At 44.2% G+C, this 14,198-nt stretch overlaps 1 protein-coding gene across 5 annotated transcripts in view; it reads left to right on the top strand.

Moving 5' to 3' along the window:
* IQSEC1 (IQ motif and Sec7 domain ArfGEF 1) overlaps positions 1-14,198 on the top strand; it is a 300,138-nt gene that overhangs the window by 59,210 nt on the left and 226,730 nt on the right. The gene's annotated exons all lie outside the window — the stretch shown is intronic.

Below are 14,198 nucleotides of genomic sequence, written 5' to 3'. Positions count from 1 at the left end.
GCAGTCTCCTCTTCTTCGCCTGACAGGGAGAGCTTCATTGGCTCATTATTGCAGTGCTCATTCTGCACTTGGAAGGATCAGATAATGTGCAGAATTTCATGTAATCATCAGATACTTTACTTCCATCTTACTCCCTTGCTGTTTTACACTCGGGGTGATTTTTGTTCCTACCTTTCTGCACACGTGGCTGAGCCAAGCTTCCAGAGCTTGCAAAAGGGCTCTGAACAGGACTGAGAAGTGAAAACTCCATCCTGGAATCTGAAAGTGTTCCACATTCATGAGAGCATTGCCATTGAGCAGCAGCCTTCTCCAGCAGTGTGACTATTGATCAGTGATAATGAGGTCCATGATATTGACTGTGGCTTCACCATCATTCCTGCAGTGTGTTTTGGGACTGTCAGGACATTGCATCTTAAGGCACTGTGTTTATTTATTGTAAAACCCCAAAGGCAAGGCAGGACCTTCCCTTGCAGAATTAAAATCCAGTTCTTACCCCCAGGTGTGCAGACTATCCCCAGGAGCAGGTGAGCTGAAGAACAGTCAGAAGTCTGTAGGAAGGGATTAAAGATCCTCTGAGGTGCTTTTGACTTCAGCAGAGTTCAGGATCAGTGTGGTGTGGACCTGGGCTGGAGGCTGTGCAGGGTGAGGTGGAATCTGTCCAGTGCACAGCCACTGAGCTGGATCTGATCTCCAGGCTGCACTGGGATGCCTGTGGGCATCACTGCATTCTCTCCCTGGGGTTTTAGCTCCCAGCAGAGCTGCCATGAGCTGGCAGGCTGTGGAAGGACCAATGCTGGTCAGCTGCTGAAAACTGAAGCAAAGCCCCTGGCATGAGGATTTCCAGCAGTGTGGTTGTGTTTCAGCCTCAGTGATCCCTCTAGTGTGGCCCTGAGCCTCCTGAGGGATTTGGCTGCTCCAAGGATGTGTGTGTGGAGCTCCTCTCTTGCGGAGTGTGTTTGGGGGGTTCAGGCAGTGCCCAGGCACAGCTGAAAGCCTCTGCCTTCAGCTCTGCTTTGGTGCTGCCTGGAACCCAAACTCCAGCCCTGGCTCCTGCCAGGCTCTGTCCTGCACTGGGTGTTCCATCAGGGCACTGCTGGAAGGGTTTGCCAGAGCCTCTCCCACCTGGCAGGAAGGGTCTGCCCAGGCCTGTGCCCCTTTGGGACCTGGCAGTGCCCCATGGGGCCCATTCCAACTGGCTGGGCTGTGCTGGTGGGAGCTGTTGGGGAAGGTGAAACAGGAAAGCCTTATAAATATGATTGTCTGGCAAAAGATTTTGAGAATATGGAAACTATAAGCGAGACTGAAATGAAAGCAAGCTTTGAGATACTTTAGTTACTGAACAACTGGAAAACAATGGTGTTGCCAGCTGAAGGTAATCCCCTTTTGATGAAACAACACCCTCTGCCTGCAGACAGGTCCAAGGGTCAGAGCAGACCCTACAGCTTGGCAGAAGGGGCCCAAAGAGGAGTTTTTAGGGTTTAAAACGTAACACAGTATGGTGATGTAGTAATTCTTATAGGCTGTATGTAAATGCTGTAGGATTTGTATATTGTACTGGATTGGTTAGTGAGAATCAGAATATTCAACACAGAAGAAGATTTATTGTATTGGAATGGGAACTTTGCCCTCTTGCCTTTCACTCTTTATCCTTTTACATTCTTACCCTCTCATCCTGTCTCCCCCTCTCTTCTCTCAGGCCTGCTCTGGACTGTGGCTGCAGCTCCCAGTAGGCCCCTGCACCCAGGCCCTTTGCAATAAACCCCAAATTCCTGACCTGGCTGCAGAGATCTCTCGTCTCCATCCATCCCCACCGTCCTACCCCCATCAATCCTACAGGGACCCAGCCCCCTGTGTCCTACAGAGCCCTGGGGCAGCCAGGCTGGGCCTGGGTGCTGCTCCCACCTTGCTCTGAGGCTGTTCAGGGAATTAATTGTGTTACCCAGTGTGAGCTCAAGCTGCTCCAAGACAGCTCCAGACTTCTCTGGCAGCCTGATTTTAACCAGACTGATGCAGTAGCAAGCAATCAGTGTAAATTCTCTATCCCCCCTCTTAAACTGCATTTTCTCTGAGGTGAAATGTCACTGAGGCTATGCTTTTGTGTTTCTGCCTGCACAACATCCTGGTCACTGTGGTCTTGTCTTGGGCAAAAGCTCCCCAAGCTCTGTTGATGTTTGGGCAGAATCTTTATGTTGTGGTTAATTTGCTTCCCACTGTTTTCCTTTCTTTCTGGCAAATGAAGATGAAATGTAATTATGTCAAATGAAATGATCAGTCAGGGGAATAGTGCTTAATCTCTGGAGAGGTCTTTGTTCCTGCTCACAGAGGCATCAGCAAAATAGCAGCAAATGCAAATGCTGGCCAGCCAAGTGGTTCCATGGAATCAAGGGGTGCAAGGAGCCAGGAGCAGGTGGAAGGCAGGGATGGAATGTCCTGTCCCAGTGTTGACTGCACAGACAGAGTGAAGTCAGAAGGGTTTGTGTTTGTGGGCAGTAAATGAAAGTGTTGGTTAGGATTGGTTGAGTCTCAGTCATTGACACTGAAGATGTGGAAGGATCACTCCAAATAACCTGAAATGCAGCCAGAGATGTTGGTCTCTCCCAGCTGGGTGAGTGCAGTCGGGCTCTTGGCCCAGAGACTGGTCTGGAATAGCTGCTGTTTGTCATGCTGGAATGGAATATCCAATACAAGTGATGCCCTGGAATTTTACACTATTGCTCAGTTGCAAAGGATATTGCCCTGGTGGATTTATTTTCAGTGGCTTTATAGCTGCTTGTAACGAGGAAATTGCATCCACAAGATGTTTTATTGTGCTGTGAAATGCAGAAAACACAGAATCTGTGCACAGACAAGGCTGACACAGCAAAGCAATATGATTCCAAATAATACATTAAAACAACCAACAATCACCTTGACTTTATTGCTTTCATTTGGCTTTCTCATTGTGACAAAAAAATCATAAATTATCCTGTTGTACAAGCCCTTAAAATTCTTTCTGCTTATAATACAGTTCTACAGTAATAAACTCACATTGCTTTCCCTTTGGGGAATGCCAGGCTGAGGTATTTGTTAAATCTGTGAAAATGGGGAGATGGCTTTGAACACTTTGCATTCTGAGGTGCAGTGCACACACACAATGTGGAGCTGTCACTGTGAGGAGCTGCTTTAATTAGCTGTCTTTGTTCACATGTTTCCAGGAGAAAATGCAATTTGTTTTACAAGGCATTTTGATATTTAGTGGTGTGAGGTGACAGCCACAATGGAGATGTCTGTGCAGGATATCCTGTCAAAGTTTGCAGGGATTGTCTCAAGCTTTAGTAGCAGATGTTCCTTTTCCCTGTGTGTTTGAAAATCACCAGAGTGGAGGATTTGAGCAGAGTGAGGAGCAGAGGAGTTCAGGGAGCAGCTCTGCTGAGCAAACCTCTGAAACCTGCTCAGAAACAACACCTTTAGGAGTTTTGTTTCTTCCCACTTGCTCCTTCCTAGTTGTGAGCTTTTAAAGGAGAAACAAGGATGAAGGAAGCTGGAACAAAACTGCATAAAAGGAGAGGCTTTCATGGCTCCTGAGCTGAGACGTGCCAAGGCTGTTGCCAAAAAGTTGTGGTGTGCTTGGAGGAGCTATGAAATAGGCCCAGGAAGAGTAAAAATATGAAGGCTAATTTAAAATTAAGGAAATAATAAAAAGGGGGCAGGTGAAATACTAATTATGGGGAAAACATCAGCTGAGTTGTTTAGCTGAACTAAAAGAAAATTGTGATTTTTTTCCCCCCAGTCTGTAATAGATGGAGGAAATGTGTGGAGTTGAGGATCTCACAGAAAGGCTGATTCCTGGTAAAGGTGCACATCAGATGAAGTGGAACAGTAATTGTCTAATTTACTTTAGAGCAGGAGGGAATTGTGGAGGGTCAGCCTCATTCTGTGCTGGTGGAGGGGGAGGATTGGTGGGAAACAGACCCTGACCAGCTGCAGGAGGCAGCAGCACAGAGAGTCCAGCAGGATGCAAAGTTTTAGGAATTCTTTGTTTTGTTTTACTCCAGGAAAATCTGCTTGAACTGCGTGACAGCCTCCTCCCTGAGAACCTGCAAAGTACAATTAAACACAGAGGGACTTGTAAAGCTAATTTTCAAGTTGGAATGTATTGCTGTGCCTTCTAAATGACTCAGTGTCTATATGTAAAAATGGCCTTTTCTGGATGGTTTTAATCATTCCGTAATGACTCTGCTACAGTTTTATCACCAGTCCTTAAAATGTGCATCACTTGTTAGTGATTTTAAAACCTCCCAAATTTTCTTCCAATACATTTTTTACATAAATGTCAGGCTGACCCTCTCCAGTGGAGTGGAACCTGATGAGTCTCCTGATGTTAGTTTAAATTAGTTTTATTGCTGTTAACAGAAATAAAACATATGGAAACAGCTTCTGGTAGTTGAGATGGCTGTGGAGCTTCCAGTGGCTTTCAAATTAAGATTTAATCTGAATTTCAGAATGAAAGGACAGTGATGCATTCATCAAATTGTCAGAACTGCTTCTATGACATCTTGAACAGTGATGATACATTTGTCATGTTAAAAAAATCCTTTTTTCTCCCCCCAAAACTGTATGAAACATAGAGCCAACCAGATTTCTTTATTTCAGTCCCCGTGTCTTGCCTGTGGAATTTAAGCTGCACATGCTGCAGAGCAGGGGGTATGTGTTTGTGGTTTGATGGTGTTCAAAAGGTGCCCATAATTCTGTGCTTTATGTGGATTTTTGCTTTTCTGGATTTCTTACTGAGAATCTTCAGGCCCTTCATGATGTTTCATCACTTTGCCTTTGGGTGCTGCAAATGATTCTGTCACAGCCACAACACCACCAGTGTTTTGTACAAAAATGTCCTGCATGAACTCAAACTGTTTTCCCCCTCTCCTGGTTGGAAAGACAGGTGCTGGCTAAGGGAAGCAGGAGCCTCCCCTGAAAGGGAAAATGTTGAGCCCTCCCTTTGAATTATTAGAATTCTGAAATTAAAAGGCTTTCAGGTAAAAATATGGGAATAGGAATAACAATTCTTTACTAGGAAAACTAAAAATTCAAATGTAATAGTACATTAAAAAAAACCAAAACCCACTGCCAGAGTCAGAGCATGCCCTGACCCCCTGTGTGTCAGGGGGGTGTCCCAGCCCCATCCCATGGGGGCTCAGCCCTCCTGCAGTGCCAGCTGTGGTTCTGCTGGAGCAGGGATCCTGCACAAGGGGGGAGTTTTCTTCTGAAATTCCAGTGGTGATTTAGATGGGCCTGGTCTTTGGGAATGCAGTGGGCAAAGGCTGCCGTGGTGTCCCAAACCTCAGATTGTATCCAGGTAGGAATGCTTGGCTCCTCCCCTGGGCGGAGCTTCTCCCCATGGGATGATGGAATTTTATCAGCCCTGCAGGGACACTCACTGGCCCATTAACAGAAAATATCTCCTGGAAGGAGGATGGGTTTGTGGGAGGGATAAAGAAAACTGCTCAATGAACAGAAGATACCTGCCCCACCTCTGACAGATGATAATTGAATTCACACCCAGCTAAACCTGAGACACCCCCTTGATACCAATCCCTCAGACTCAATCCTCAAGGAAGTCCAAGAGCATTTTGAATGGATGAATTAGAGGAAAAAGGAATCTTGTGGTTTTTTGGCAGGTGTTGTGTAAACACAGGTAGGTGTCTGTTTGCAAACAGATGAAGTTTTTGCATCAGGCCATACATTTTATTAATAGTTTGACTTTTGAATTGCTGCAATTCTGCTTTTTCTACTGAAAAGTAGGATCAAGTCTGGCTTAATGTTGGATGCCACCCAGGTGGGTAAAGCAGCACATGCAAACTTTTTGCCCACAGTTATTTCCCCTGGAACAGACAGCTGTAATTTATGGATCCTGTGCTGATTGTGCTCCACAGAGCTCCCGACGGGCCGGCGGTTGTTGAATTCGCAATCTCATAAGGACAAAGCTTTGTGAGTGGCTTCACATTAATTCAGTGCAGCTCATTTCTATCCCCACTTCTTGGAGGGGCTGCTCTGGTTATCTCTGAGATAAGGCTGTTTAATGAGCAACATGTGTGCACAGCTCAATTCAGAGAGCCCAGGGCCTGCAGTGCTCTTTGGAATTTATAAAGCACTTTGAGTTTCCTTCATTATTTTGCCATTCTCTTTGGGCTGCTTTTGTTCTTTTCTATTAAAATTCACAGGAAAAGCTGGGTGAATCTTGAGGTTGGAATGGGAGTATAAAGAAAGGGGAAATGTGGGGTGTTTTGTACTTTCTGTGTGCTCTGTAATGTTCTTGGAGGGTTTTCCCCTGATCCGTGCATTTCTCCTTGCTTCAGCCACCTGCAGCTGCCTGAGGGGTCTCAGTCCTGCAAAACAGAAGTGGCACACAGCAAATCCAACAGAATCCCTTGGGATCACAGAATATCCTGAGTTGGAAGGGACCCACAAGGATCTCAAAGTCCAACTCCATCCCCACCATAGCAAAGTTCCAGAGGGGGACAGGGCATGGTCTGAAGCTCTCTTATGGGTTTAAAGTAGTTATTCTATTTATGCATTTATTTGTAATGGAGATGTAGTGTAATTCACAGAGCCCTGTGAGGACAGGAGTAAAACCTGACTTCAGGAACAGAATTAATTTTCTCTGCAGAACATTGAAAATAGTCTGCAGCAGCTATTGGAAATCCATGTGCAAACTGCTGGGATCATGAGTAGGAGACAGGCACTTCTGTTGAGGAGCTGCCTCTATGCACTGGTGGAAAAAAAGTCTCTGCTTCCTTGCACATAATTTGTTTCTTTGAAAAGAATTCATGTATGAGACATTCTAGATAGGACTTGAAGCTAAAGCAATTTTCCTGTAGTGCTCTGCGCACCAACAATTTAAATAAAAGGCAGAACTTGCCCAGTTTTTCTTCCTGCTCTCATTGCTCTATGTAGGTGGTCATGGTTAGATCAATTCCATCCAACAGGAAAATATGCAGCAAAAAAATAGACCTGTGAAAATAGTCTGATAACTTTCAAGCCCTTGTTTATTTTTTGCTTTCCTAATCTGTATCTTAGGTAGTTTTATGCCTCCATATAGTTCAAGAATGGTCCTTGGAATAGGAATTAACCATGATTCAGGTATCTAGTTCCTTGTCTGAGATGTTTTAATGATGCTTTTGTGAGTGTTCCAGTAAGTGCAATTGTCAATAAATGGAAGATGAAGTGAGCAAAATGTGTGCTGGGGAAGCTGAGAACAATTACTAAAAACACAAAGACAGAAAGAAAATTTCAGGTTTCCACGAAATGCATTATAAATTCTTGGAGTCAAGGCTAAAGCTTCATTTGCATTTGTGACTGTAGCAGCCAAATATTGTATTGATTTCAGATTATGCTGATGTTGTTGTAGCTGGGTTTTCAAGTGGAGCTGTAGATTTTGTCCCTTCTCAGAGATGAACAAAAGGCAGTAAAAGAGAGGCTTTGCTGGAGATTCCTGGTTATTAAAGTTCAGTGAGGGCTGTAAGCTGGGAGCTCTTTAGTAAAACCCCCAGAGTGGGAGCTGCAGCCTTTAGTGCCTCCCTGCTCTGCCCCATCCTGAGCTGTTTCCTCTGGAGGAAGGAGCAGAAAGTGAAGCCTTTCCCTTGTCTCCTAATGGATTCCCTCACTGCTCAAATCCCATATCGATCCTGCAGTCTCAGGAGCTGAACAGATCTTTAAATCCCTGTCAGCTTAGTCTTGCCTAACTTCTGCATCAATTTGGCCTCATTAACTTTTCGTTGATTAAATCAAACACATTACTTGGGATACCCCTGTAATTTATTTATAATAATTAATTGTGCCAGGGGAATAAGATTTCCTCCTCTGAATTTTAATTTAAGAAGCAGTATCTGTACAGAAAAATAGAGATTTGAGCTAAAATTAATAGAGCTGGATGAAATACTGTACATTTATGTACATTTACCATACAACAAGTCTGTAGAGGATAAGCAGGAAGTGACTCTTGCTCCTGGTCAAGTTTTCTTTCCCCTGCCTTGTGTATGATTCTCTCTGATGAATCCATACTCAAGAGCCAAGTTTGGAAGTGTTCCAAGAGCACAGTTAGCAAATGTTCTCTGGGTATCCTCAGGCTTTCCGTTTCTTCAGTTATTTTTGTTTATTATACAAAGGAAATTTGATGTTTCAGAATTTAGAAGTGGTAAAGATTGCAGTGTATTTCTCATTAAAATGAACTTTGAACTCCAGTCCATCACATCCTTCCTTTCTGGATCCTGCAAACCCATCATGTGCATGAATCAGGATGACTTACCATTATTCTGTTTTGGGTAAAAACCATCCCTTTGTTTTCAAACAAATATCAGAAATCCAGCAAGAATTCATTTCAGCTGCTGGCCCTCTCATAACCCTTCTGCTTTGATGCATAAAATGAGGGAAGTTTCCACTCTGCAATGAAGATGAGCATTGCAGCTCACCCATTGTCATTTGTTATGTGCTCAGAGTGTGCTAAGCCTGGCTTTTCTGGGCTGTTGCAGCTCTTGATTTTTTGTCATTATCTCTTTCTGCTGCTGTTGGCTTTGAAAGGAGCTGCTGGTAAATCCCCTCCTGCCCCTGCCAGGGGACAGCCCCGGAGGAGTGAGGAGCAGCCAGGACACGGCAGGAGGGTGTTGGAGCCTTGCTTTGGTTGTGCTCCTCATCTGCTATAAATAATCCTTGGTCCTTCAAGAGCTGTGGCTGTGCCCTGCAATGGAATTGCCAATCCCATGGCTATAAAATGGGCTGCACTTCCAAAGATAATTTAACTGTGAGTTAGTTGGCACTGCTGGATTTAGGCACCAGAACCATTTCACTGCCTGCTGACACAGCTTGGAGAAGCACAGAAGAGATCTGGGAAAAGCTGTCACCACTGAGGGGTGTGCACGCTGCTGGGGAGAGAAATTCTGTGTGGATTGCTTTGGGGTGCTGAGGAGGAGCCAGGCAAAGAGCACTTATAACACAAACAGAGTTCCCTTCACAGCCTAAACCAATCTCTTCTGGAGATTCACCTTCATTTGAAAGTCAAAGAAGTCACTCTTCCAAATCCAGATTCATAAGAAATAGCTGACTTAAGTCCTAGTGAGAAGCAGTCCTGGTTTATGTTAGTGTTAAATATAGGTAATGACTTAAGTATTTAAAGAAGTTCTTGAGAATTCTTAAGGCATTTAAATACATATTACTCCATGTACCTTAATCACACCAAAAAGAATATTCTTCTAATTTCCTGTCTCAGCTCCACAGCAGATGCAGATATATGTATGTGTTTGTTAGTGGAACTGTGGAGGCAAAAAGAGTGGAAGCTTTAATATATTTTTCTTTCCTTTTTATTTGAATTCATTTTGTAGAAGCAGTGTCAACGTGTGCTGAGCAAGGCTGGAGGAAAAGCCCAAGGGTTACTCTCCACTTCACCTCACTGTGTCTATATTTTGGAGAGGTTGTTGACAGACAGACCGACAGACCTGATGTAGGAGGAGCAGGATTGTCCTCCTCACCTTCAGCCTCCTGGATGGCAGTGTTTGAGGGCAGAGATTTCCCAGATGTGTTTCAGTTTTAGTGCTGCTGAGTCCTGAACACTTCTCAGCCTCAGTGAGTCCTCCTTTACCTTGTGCCCTCCAAGAGTGACCCCGGTTCCAAACCATTAAAACTGCAACCTGAAATAACCCCCAAATCCCACAGCCCATCCTGCAGGGTTGGGTGGGATCAGCTTCCTTGTGTACACAATCAAACGGGGAGTTTTGTGATTGCCACACAAATCCAGGGGCTGTTGGGGCTCTGAGTCCTCCCCAGCTCTGCCCTCCCTCCCCTCAGCCACTTCCAGGCTTTTATGGAGGTCTTTAATGGGGTTCAGTAATGAGGTTTTTAATTATCACTTGGAGGCCAAATATCCTGGTGCTGTTTCTCAGCCAGAACAGGTCAATCCTAAAGGTGTAGGATTAGATAGGAATCATAAAAGCTGATTATTTCTTAATTTTTTTTTTTTTTGCACTTAGCCAGTGGCAAAATTGATACCTACTCCTTGAAAGGATGTAGGAGGCTATTAGGCAGTGGATAATTAACAATAGGAGGAGGGTAGAAAGGTACAATAGGACTGTAAATTAATTACTGGTTCGTTATTCAGAAAGGACAACGTGATTCCGGAAACTTGTCTGTTCTCAGTGCCAGCTACAAGTGGGCAATATTAGGGAATAAAATTATGCAAGCAGGAAATAAGTGTCCTTAACCAGGTCTGCAAAAGAGGAGTTTTCATTTCTGGCTCCTGCCATAGAAACCCTGAGCTCTTGCTTTGTCCTCTTTTCTCCTAACAGTAGTGCAGAGTGTGATGGGCAGGAAATTTCCTCTGAAATGGAAGAACTGAGCAGTGGACAGCCAGCACTGACCCCCCTGGGCTATTTCCAATTGAACTCATCCTTCCTTCCATAAATTCCCCAAGTGCTGTGGGATCTCTGGCTGGAGCATCTTTGTTCTCCTGTAGCATTAGGAGAGCAAATGAACTCCTGCCTGTCTGATGAAGGTCAAACATCTGCCCATGCCACATGGACCACATGCAGCTGTAAATAATTCTCATTAGGAAACAGAAGCTTGTCATTTGTGCTTATTTTTGGGGAGGAACAAGTTTAAAAAATGGAGTTGTAGAGTTCTTACCCTTCAGTTGCAGTGCACACACAGCACCTTTCACATTAACATTTCATGTGCACTTAAGTGATGCTCAGATGAACTGCTGGTAAAAATCCAGATGAAAATAGGGGTGTTGAGAGATGCTGTGATGTGAATTTGCTTTTTGGAACACTAGGAAGTGAAAGCAGAAGGGTTTGAATGGTTGAGCCTTTTTAGAGTGGAGAGCTTATTTTTAGGTTTCCAGATTTAGAATATTTCCTTGAAGTCTTGTTGCACCACCTTAGTCAGTAATTTCTATTGAAAACAGAATGGGTTTTCTGTTGGGCTTTGTTCATTTTGTCTTGCATGCAAGCACTTGCAAATGTGAGCAGCACTGGCAGGAACCATCAGCCAAACACTCAGAAATTCTCTGTTCAAGAGAACCACCTCACAGATGGTGAGCTCAACACTCAATTTTAACAGCTGTTCTCCTTGAGAGAAAGTATTGATTCTAAAAGTTGTAGAAATGGAAAGAGAGGGGAAAAAAAAAAAAAACAGCCCAAGAAATTGGTTTTCTGTGTCTTTATTATTATGAAAAGCTTAAGGAAGAGCTTGGGGTGCCAGTAATGGAGTTGGAATGACCTGCTTGGGGTTGATGGGTGATTTGTGTAGACAGGTCTGGATTAAAAATGGCCTGTACCACCTTGGAGGGTAGAAAAGCAGCACTGCTAACTCAGGGAGTCTATAATAGCTGGAAATCCCAATTATTTGGGGATTTGTTCCTGCAGCTCCCTGGAGGTGGGAGCACAGTGTCAGGGGAAGATTCTCCTGGAGATCTGCTGGGACAGACTTGTGCTTCTTGTGTCTGGGTTCATTTGTGGTTGGCTGTTGCAGACATCTTTTATGAAAAATCCTTTCCTTAGGATTTTTCCTCCTGAGAAGCTGGGAGGCCTCAGGAACAAAATGTAAACAATGGTTATCTGCTGCTGTGGGATGCAACAGGTGCATCTGGGATTGGCCCATGTTGGATGTTTGTAATTAATGGCCAATCACAATCAGCTGGCTTGGACTCTCTGTCTGAGACACAAACCTTTGTTATCATTCCTTCTTTTTCTATTCTTAGCTGGCCTTCTGATGAAATCCTTTCTTCTATTCTTTTAGTACAGTTTTAATGTAATATAGATCATAAAATAATAAATCAGCCTTCTGAAACATGGAGTCAGATCCTTGTCTTTGCCCTCATCCTGAGACCCCTGTGAACACTGTCACAGTTGGTGTCTGGGTTTTTTGTTGTTTTTTTTTTTTTTTTTTTTTTTTTTTAATTAGGAAAACAGCTGTAGCACCATAGTTGGGATAGTCTCTTGCCATCAGAACCAAAGTATCTTGAAGCTCCTTATTGCTTTGGGCATTGGGATGAGCTGGCTGTGAGAGGAGAGTGGGGCTGATTTTTAGGACAGTGATTTCAAACCAGGTGTTTGTAGCCCTTCTTCTCTCCTCTTCCCAAGTGTAATCGCTTCAAAGCCACACAGTTCCCAGGAATCACAAAACATTTTTCCCTCTCCTCTGGGCATTGGTAGGTTAGAGAAGGGTGAGGTTGCAAACTGGGGACAAAAAGGAGGTGGCAGAGCAGTGTGAAGGGCACAGAGGGATGAGCTGTTCCACAGCTCCACCAGAGCAGCAACAGGGCAGGAATTCCAATATTCTTTCCAATTTATTTTTTCTGTGTCCCTGAACTCACAGCTGAATCCAAAAAGCTATTAAGGAATCACTTGAAGATTTGCTCTGCCCTGGAGGGCTGGGAATAGCTTGTTGGAGGGTCCTGTGCTGTAAAATATCTGTGATTCAGCTGATTGATCAATAATTTAACCAAGTGATTAAACTGAGGCTGTAGTAAGTAGAAAAAACTGATTGGACAAAACAGAAGATACCTTAAATTAGGAAGAAAGGTGAACACTGATTTTTTGTGTGTGTGTGCACATTAAATGAATAGGATTTTTAAACTCTGTCTCCAGAAGAGGCATTTTACTGGACTGGTATTTGGGAAGAAGATAGCCCAGAATATCAGCATTCTATTACCTCAATATCTATGATAATGAAAGATGCCTGCACTTACAGGGACAAGTGAAGCATGAAATAGTGCAGGGTGTCCATGGTGGGAAGATGGAAAAATGTTCAGGAAAAAGCAAATTGGCAGGAAATTATAAACTTGGCATTGATGGCCATTGATAACTTGATGACCTCAGGTAACTTCCACATCAGCTTAGTCCCACTGAGGACCACAGAATGTGGTGAGGACAAGGGGGGATGGATTTAAGCTGAAAGAGGAGAGGCTTAAATGGGATATTGGGCAGGAATTCCTCCCTGTGAGGGTGTTGAGGCCCTGGCACAGGGTGCCCAGAGCCGCTGTGGCTGCCCCTGGATCCCTGGCAGTGCCCAAGGGTTGGACATTGAGACTGGGAACAGCCTGGGACAGTGGGAGGTGTCCCTGCCATGGAACAAAATGAGCTTTAAGGTCCCTCCCAACTCAAAGCACTCTGTGATTCAAAGTTTGGGTGAGCTGGTTTTAACTAAGCTTGCCTGATGTTAAGTGGGGATTTTGTCCTGGGGTTCCTGAGCAGCACTGGGGGCTGTGACCCAGCCCAGGGCTCTGCTCAGGGCAGGAGGGGCTGGAGGTCACCAGGCACAAGGGAGGGGATGGGGAAAGGGGGATTTCACTGCCACTTGTTGGGGTGAGGCCTGTGCCCTCTCAGGGCCCTGGTTCAGCCTCAGTCCCTCGGAGTGTCTCCCCTAGGAGCCCATTAACTGTAAACTGTAATTAAAAAGAAGCGACTGTGACTTCAAATGGCCTCCTAAGTGCCATTTTCTGTCCAAAACAATGGCAAATACCTCGAGATAAGAGAAGGCTTAGTGCATTTTAATATCTTTATGATGAATAAATCATCTCCTTTGTAAGGTTAATGAAAGCAGATGGATGTGAGTGCTGGAATGCAGTTGCTCATTAGGAATTCCCTTCCAAAGTGTGTCCCTGGGCAGTCCTGACCAAACACTCCCCGAGGAGCTGTGGTGTGAAGTGATGATGCTGAATGCATGAGGAATAGCAGCCTTTGCCAAATATTTACTGAACTGCACTTAAATCCCATTCACATCTCACCTTTCTTCTCACTGCAGGAAGGAAGGGCTGCAGTGTCACAAACACTCAAAAAGGGCACACAGTTAAGAGTGTTTGCTGTTAGTGAGACTTGCCATTGAAATAAGGGCAAGTATTCCTAGCACAGAGCAGAATTCTGCTTTTGCGGACACTTTTGTCTGTTGTGCTGATGCTAAGTGGGTATTTTGATATGTCAAGTGATAAGATAAGCACAGTAGAGTTTGCTATTGCTGCTTTTTATAGTTTGATAAAGGATGTTCCTCACTCTTAAAAAGGCACTGTGCAGCAAAAATTCATTCAATTTGTGTGCTTTAAGCTGGCTTAGAAACAACTTCAGGAACTGGCTAAAAACCAAGCCAGAATTTATTTATTTGAAGTGTCTTGTTCTTTCTCCCTATTTCTCATTAGATGTTAACATTAAGTAAAAATTTTGCATCTTCCAAGTGGCTCT

This window comes from Ammospiza caudacuta, chromosome 12 (assembly GCF_027887145.1).
Source record: "Ammospiza caudacuta isolate bAmmCau1 chromosome 12, bAmmCau1.pri, whole genome shotgun sequence".
Lineage (NCBI taxonomy): Eukaryota > Metazoa > Chordata > Aves > Passeriformes > Passerellidae > Ammospiza > Ammospiza caudacuta.
This window is presented reverse-complemented; position numbering and strand designations above follow the sequence as displayed.